The sequence below is a fragment of the Crotalus tigris genome, unplaced genomic scaffold (assembly GCF_016545835.1).
Source record: "Crotalus tigris isolate CLP2741 ecotype Arizona unplaced genomic scaffold, ASM1654583v1 scf7180000017658.5313226, whole genome shotgun sequence".
Lineage (NCBI taxonomy): Eukaryota > Metazoa > Chordata > Lepidosauria > Squamata > Viperidae > Crotalus > Crotalus tigris.
The window spans coordinates 1,129,625-1,137,685 of record NW_024096545.1 but is presented as its reverse complement, the minus strand read 5'-3'; the positions used below and the strand labels follow the sequence as shown (position 1 = coordinate 1,137,685).

Genomic DNA, 8,061 nt, shown 5'->3' with positions numbered 1-8,061 from the left:
AGTGAGTAAGGGACAGAGAAAGAAAGAAAGAAAGAAAGAAAGAAAGAAAGAAAGAAAGAAAGAAAGAAAGAAAGAAAGAAAGAAAGAAAGAAAGTTTTGTTAATATAATCAAGGAAGCTTAATGCTTCTATTCCAAACATCTTATGATAATTTCTGAACAATCCATGTCAAGGTCATAACTTTTTCCTAGCAGAGATCTTGTATTTCCTTGCTTTATCTTAATAATTTGATAAGTAAAAACTTGTCATTAATTTTGAGAAAAGCTTTATTTTTGTAGTTGCTACATAATGGACCAACCACATGTAGAGTTTATGGCAACCTACGTGTATGAGGCAAAAACTGCATCAGTTCAATCACTGCATCTCATGCCAGTTTTTAGCACAGGAACCCTGATTGTAAAAAATATAAAAATGGAAAGCATGTTGATGGGAAGAATGGGAATCACTGAGGAATTCTTCTGATTTGATTGTAATTACATTTCCCAGAAGTTCCTTTGACTTTTATTATTATTACACATATTTGCAAATCAATAGGCTTAAACCTGCAGTCTTCCCTTTCTTTCTCCTTTATGTCTACTTCCCCCACACATTTACTCATGTAGAAAGCATCCTGGCTTTTCTATCTATATCTAGATATTGGGGGTGGAGGATTGGAGGGTGTGAATTTTCAAGTGTAAAATTTAGCAGAACAGTTGTTTAACTTTTTAAACATCTGCAAATGAGTATATCTTTGGTGAAGTAATTTAAAATCCTAATTAGGTACACCTTGCAGCTTCTGAAGGTCTTAATTAGCAATAATGCAGCAAGAGTTTGTTACCTGCTTTTAGAATTTGTAAAAGGGGTAGGATAAAATAGAGGGAGCTAATTTTAAAAAGAAAATAAAGAAGGAAAGGGTCTTTTTTAAATATATAAAAAAAATCTTTGCTCCCACACAGTTCAGAGAGTTCACACAAAGAAGATCCCATGGCAACAGCAAGTCCCACAGTTTGCTTTATACAGAAACACACAAATCCAAGAATAGATAATGCATCATCGCTTTTAAAACAACCTTTCACTAGAGAAATTTCTGGAGGAAGGCGGCTTGGCTGATCAATGTCGAACTTCTACATCAAGCGTTTCCTCCCGACGTTTTATCTTCGGCGTTCATTTCCATGGGATGGGATAGGGTGGGGCGGAGGACAAAGGGGCTCTTATGGTGATCTGTCCCCGAAACAAGTGGGTAGTAACGATTCTTTCTTTACTGTCCCTTTCCTCAAACACCCCCCCCCCGCCTCTTCTTCCTATGAAGGCTTTGCAGAGAGGCAATCTGTTGTGGATTGGTTAGGACTGAACTATCCATTGGGTGGCAGTAACAGTTTCTTTATGACTTGCAGCAAAGCAGGGAATGCATTCAGTCAAATGAGCCAATCTTGTCGAAACACTGGAATCATTTATGCATTGCATTGCAGTTTCTCTTCGTCTTCTTCTTTCGTTCTCTCCTGCTCCCTCTTTTTATCCCTCCTTTGTTGCCTGCCTTGGGATATTCCGAGTGGATTGACGTTTTTCCTCATGCTTGCTCTTTTGGTTTGTTGATTTGTTATTTTCACCGAAGATTAGCATCATTCAAGGCAAACGGACAACTGTGGGGTTTCTCCTCCCTCCTGCTTTCCTCTTGTTTTTTTTTTTTTGGGGGGGGGGGGAAAGAAGCCTTCTGCCATTCGAGTTTTAGGACCCAGGAGACATCCTCTGAAACAGCAGGAACTGTGTGCTTTCCACATAGCAGTACAGTGCAAGGAAAACCCCGTCGGATTCGTTATTGTAGGATACTTGTGAATATACCCGGGATTCTGGCTTCTTATGGCTGTGCGGTGGCTTTGGAATTTTTACATGTGTTCTGAGAGGTTTTGAAAAGGCTCCCTGCTCATAACCCAGGACTCCCTTTCTTGTCCCACAGCTCACAGACTTCTTGGCTCATCGATCTTTTCGTCCTCTTCACACGCTTCTAGCAAGCTTTTCCGTCTTCTTTTGCCTTTCATCTTATCGGCTAATTTTAATTTGGGCTTCTCACCTGGATTGTACCATCGGTGAACAACCTGGCCACGTTGAGGACCAGTAGGAAGCAAATCTTGCAAGGGATCTTTAGCTCTACATGGAATTATCCGCTTGGATGGTGAACTTGGCGCTTGTAAATGGGCATCTCTTTTCCCTTCTTAATTGTTAGCATCAGGGGAAAAAAAGAATCCAGAGGAGTTCTTAAACATCGTGGGTTCCCTGACTACGTATTGTGATGATCAGTACTAATCTTACTGACTGATACCGGGAGAAGAATTTTTGCAAGACTGTGGTGGGTAAGATAACCTTCTCTCTTTCCTCCTCTTCCCCCCCCCTTCCCCAAACCTATGCAAAAACTAATCAGAGATATTGCTAAACTTGGCAGCTTGTAATTGAATTGCTACTTTCTGATTGCTGCATTTCACTTGCTGGTGTATGTGTGTGTGTGTGTGTTTATGTGTGTGTCACTGGGAGAGAGAGGGAATGCTCTACTATTATTAGTTCAGTAGAAGAACTGCAGTAGGTATTTTGGAGAGTGCATTTTGTGATAAATCAAAGCATGGGCAAGCCAACTCATCACCTGAGATGGAAAATCAGCCTGTTTGCAGTCTGGATAGACATTCTTCCATGTCCTTCCCATCTTCTCTATGTGACGTATTTTGGAATAGAACAGAATCTATAGCAGTCAGAGGAGCACTCAGTGATAGACCCTTTTTAATGTAAAATGGGTTATTTTATTTTCCCCCAAAGCTCTGTGCAGTATTATCTTAGAACTGCAATAGACAGTGACAGCCCTCGCTTTGATCAAGTTGCAGAAGTTTAAAGTGCTTAATCTGGATTCATTGGCATTATGAGGTAGTAGAAATTAATGCTGCTATGGAGCCTGACATTGCTGGGAAATTTGACCAATGAACACTTTTTTTCTTTAAAAAAGGCACATAATGTTTCAGATGGCTCTCTGTTGCTTTGTATTCCCCCTTTCTGGGAAAACATTGGCATTTCTTGCCCAAATAGTTATGTCTTGATACCCTGAGACCCAGCCACGTGCAAGGGAGCTGGAGATCAGTAAAAAGTGATATGACCTCAGCAGCTTTGCCCAAAGCTTACCGAGGCAAATGTATCCAGGGCCTTGATAGATCAGAAAGACATCATAACCAATATTCCCTTGGTGCAAAACAATATCCATTGCTCAACCTTTTTCTGCAAAATGCATTTTGATCAGAGGAAGAGAGGAAGGACTGTGGGAATCAATAGTGATGACGTGGTACAATACACTGCACTGCAATGCTAAACTTATAGAGTGTGTGCTAGAATGTAGACTCCCATGTACAGCTAATGGTTCACTCTTACTGGATGTGGTGGTAACATATATGTTGCTTGAAAAGGAAGATAGATAGCTATAGCTGAGCACAATGAACTATTATGTAACTTGAATGCATCAAATAACATTTTTATTCTACCTATTAGTTGGGTTAACTTTGGAAAACTACTGATAAAGACAAACACAGCTAATCCGATATTGAGGGAAATAAATAACTCCTATCTTCCCACCAAACTTCTATCTGGGATAATGCCATAAAAATAGGAAATTACACATATAACTTAACCACACCTGCTCTCAGGGCAATACATAAAATTGTTCAATCACATATAATCTGACCCATCAGAACCGCACATTCCAATAGACTTCAAGTTGACTGAAACTGAATAATCAGTGTAACCTGCTTTTTTTGAGTTAAAGGCTTGACATCCCCCCAGACAAGAGTCTAGTTAAGAAAAGTGTCCTGGAGTTATTTGATGTGGTGGGATACAAATTTGATAATTAAATAAAAGAAATGTAAAAGCACAAAGTGGATCCTTAGATCATTGTGGGAATAAGGACATGGTTGGTCTTGATGGAAAGAAAGATGCCTTAGAGCTTTGGTTGGGTATTAACTAAAAGCTTTGTGCAGCTTTATTTACTGGTTAAGCATACTAGTCAAGTCTTTAAGTTACTAAATAGAGCCTTTTGTAATATAAGATTATGATAAGGGTGGCTCTCCTAAATTGTTGATAAATGTGAAACTACATGAAATAAGTAGTTAATTAACAACATAGTTGAGGTCCCTGCATATCTCCTGTAGGCTAATTGTAATGTCCCCCTTTATACAAAATGAATGACTAAAGAATATACAACAGGGGCACAAGAGACTTTGAGAAACAGCATCTACCTCAGGATGATGGTATATTCAATTCTAGAAACTTTGCAAATGATAAATTTTCTTAGCAGTCTGGAGTCACAATTCCTTAAACATCTTTTCTACTTCTTTATTTTAAAATGGTTCCCTAGGTTTCTTTTTTTTCTTCTTTTTTTTCTAGGACAATCTGACACATAACACTAATACATTGAATTAATACAAGTTAGGGATTGGAACGAAGAGAACACACACACACACACACACACACACACACCACAAACACAGAGAAAATTAACTCCTGTTTCCATCCTTCAGGGGTCAGAATAACACTATGGCAACTCTTAAAGATTAGTATGCAATTTTGTAGGAATGTTCCTAGCATCAAAATTTTTCTCCATCACATTTCACTGTGTATATTCTAATTCTTGAATTACTTTAGGATTTTCCTGCACTGTACGGAACCTTTTAGAAACCAGTATATTGAAATGAAGAAGGATTCAAGAGAGCAGTTGTGTAGGTGGAGCTAAGATGAATCTATATTCAATATATATGAATCGTAAACTGATTTCATTGGAATTGATGAACTAGGTATAGAAGTGGATTAAATTACCTTCAAATGATAACCTCCATCTTATTTCATTTGTAATAATATATACTATTATACAATATTGATGTTTCTATCTCCTACAAAGAGTTAGTATGAAATGTAAATTATTGTTCTGGTTACCAAATGCTTATATGAGATTTTAGTTGCTCAAGCTTACAAAAACACATCTTGAAACTTGTATTCATTAGAAGAAAGCTCAAGGCCAAGTAAATTTAATAGTAATTATGCCATCAGGATTAGTCCACAAAGAATGAGGCCTTCATGTTTCTGAAATGGTACACAGAAAATTTGCTTTTAAAAATGAGTTTATAGAAAACTGTGGTGATTTTTTTAAAAAAATAAGTAAGTTTATTTCCCTAATGTATAACAAACTTGAACTATGGCTAATAAAGTTTGGTCTATAAATCACAGCCAACTGATTTATAGAAAATTTCCTTGAATAAATTTCTGATTATACTTGAGGAGAATAATCAGTTACTTTATATTGGAAATAAAACCAATACAAGAGTAACATATTTGTAATATGCAATCCACTCCTATACCTAGTTCATCAAGTCCAATGTATATACAATATATTGTATATAGAACAATCTTAGTTGTTCTCTTGAATTCTTCATCTCAGTATCCTGGCTTCTAAAAGGTTTTGTACAGAACTGTGGTTCTGTTGTAACAGTGCAGGAAAAGTTTGACATTATTATAAAATACAGCTAATTATTGAAAATATGTCTGATTTTTAAATCTGTTTTGTAATGAAATGCTTTCTTTTTCAAACTGTTTGTAGCCAAGTCAATCCCAGCACTTTTTTTTAACTTTATGACAAAGGACATAACTTGAATTAATATGTTTTTTCTTAAAAAATCATCAAGTTATTGGTGGAGCTCATATTATGAAAATCAATTATAGAACCATACTGTTTTCATAGCTACAGATAAAGGTTGTGTCAATATTTTTATTCCTCTATATATCTGGATTGGGTTGCTATTTTTCATGCTGGGGATCAAAGAAGGAAGTTTTTATACTCAGGACTCTTAAAATCAAATAGTGAATCAAATTTTAGTAAATCAAATTAGTAAACTATGCTGCAGATGTAATTTTGGAATTTTGCCATGTATATTGGGGTGTCTGTGTCTCTGTGTGGGAATAAATCAATATAGTTCACCAATTCAATTATGTATGCATTTGACTTTTGCAGTGCAAATAAATCTAGACTAGAGATGGACTATATGTGATATGATGATATAATCAGTGTCTTTATTGATTGGATGTGCTTTGATAAACAAAGATTAGAAGACCCTGTTTCCATGTATGAATGTTCAGATGAGACGTGAGTATAACATTTCTGAGTACAGTTTAATAATATAGTAACTTCTGAGTCAGGAAAAAAGCGATCACCCACTATTTTAAACACCTGATGCTTTCTGTTGCCTTGCTTGTCTTAGTCTGCTGGCTAATTATCTAAAATATAATTGTAAAATCTGGCTAATGAATGTTGTAATATACTATAATACATTTTTAATATGTGTGTATAGTGTTGCATACACTGTATTGACACCTATCATCTTGTAATTTGTTTCAAGTGGTCACAGAAACCTTTGTCATTGATAACAGTATGACTATATCTTACCAGAAATATATGAATAGCTTCCTGGTCACTTAAGAATTCACATACACTCAGTGCCAGAGAAAGGTTCTATTAATGTGAAAGCATTGGTTCTTATTGGCTAGGACCACGCCATTTGAAAAACATATAGATTTTACTAATAATTATCAAGTCTGGTTATTTGAAAATGTTTCACTTATCATAGTACATCAGTTTTCTAAACGTGATGCCCTGTTAATGTCTTAGGCTAAAATTCCAAAATTCTTTGACAGCACTAAATTAATTTTGGCTAGAATTCTGGGAGCTGTGGTTACACCATGTATGTACTAGTTGGTAAAGCTTCATTAGATCACACTGCCCATGTTGATAAATAGTTTTATTTGTAAATGGCAGGAACGTATGAATTGGCTGGAGATATCTCAGTGCTAGTAAATATACACAAAAGAGACATCAGAATGATCATAGGGCTATAACATTTCTTTTGTCAAGAAGAATTGCAGTGTCTAAGGTTATTTAACTTGGAGAATAAGATGAGTAAGAGGAAATGTGTGATAGATCATGTGTAGAGAGGGAAATGTGATGTGTGTATCCTCCTCTTAGAATGTTATAACACAAGGTCATCCATTAAAATAAAATATTTAGGAGATTCAAGGCTTGGTCTGGTGCATAATTGAACTGTGATTATGGCCACTAATTGACCTGATTTTAATAAGGCACTAGATGAATTCATGAAGGACTGAGCTAACAATTTGATAGCTATTTATGTCCTCTGGAATCACAGATAGGATGTCTTGTATAACAGATGCTGCATTCCTGATGAATTAAAAAGTACTGTGTACAATTTAGTCTGATCAGTCATAGGCAGATGAAATTGGAAGTTTTAACATCTTCAGCTTACAGATAGCAGAATGTTCTCAAATGATTCTAACAGCGTACTTTTATGGATGATAATGAATCCATAAATAGAAAGGGAAAAAGCACTAGGCGATCAATCAGCAAATGTAAATTCTGTACTTGTTATGAAGGTACTCAAAAGCAGAGCATAAAAGTTAAAATGCTTTGACCATTTTAGTGTGTGACATATAGAATAGGAGTCTATCATAAAGTTGATGAAAATGGGTCTCAAAATGACTTTTTGTGTTACTGCTGATACAAGTACATAGCAAAGCTCAAGACACCTTGAACTGAAAGACAAGATTGTGCTTTTTACACAGTATCTTTGATAAGAGTTAGCCATTATTGTAGCACTAATGATGGGCAGATTTGTTGAAGGTAGCTATCAACCTTTACAGCTAAGAAGCAGCTGTGCTGTTCCCTCAGAGCTCACCTCTGTGAGTCAATAGCTCCCAGGAACTGGTACCTGAAATTGTTGCTTACGATCTGCAAGTAGCATGGGGGCTATGAGTATATGGTGAAACCATAACTCATTCAATGAAACATGCATTTTTGAGCAGTACCAAAATTTTGCTGAATTATTTGATTTAAAATATATTTTATTAAGTATTTTTCAGAAATGAAAAAAGAAAGACAAGGAAAAAATAAAAAATAAAATAAAAAGATAAAATACATGGCAAAAAAGCAGGAAATTTACAAGCATCATAAAATAGGGTTAATTTTTTCAATAACTCTTTTGTTTTAAATAACTGA

General features: G+C 35.8%; 1 protein-coding gene across 2 annotated transcripts in view; it reads left to right on the top strand.

The window, feature by feature from the left end:
• The first annotated feature begins 1,347 nt into the window (after nt 1-1,347).
• Nucleotides 1,348-8,061, top strand: part of IL1RAPL1 (interleukin 1 receptor accessory protein like 1) — an 877,062-nt gene continuing 870,348 nt past the window's right edge. The window contains exon 1 of one of the 2 annotated variants that reach the window (XM_039335732.1): nt 1,348-2,322. The gene's annotated coding sequence lies outside the window, so the exon portion shown is untranslated. Of the gene's footprint in view, nt 2,327-8,061 lie in introns of both variants that reach the window. The other variant, XM_039335731.1, reaches the window with a different exon arrangement.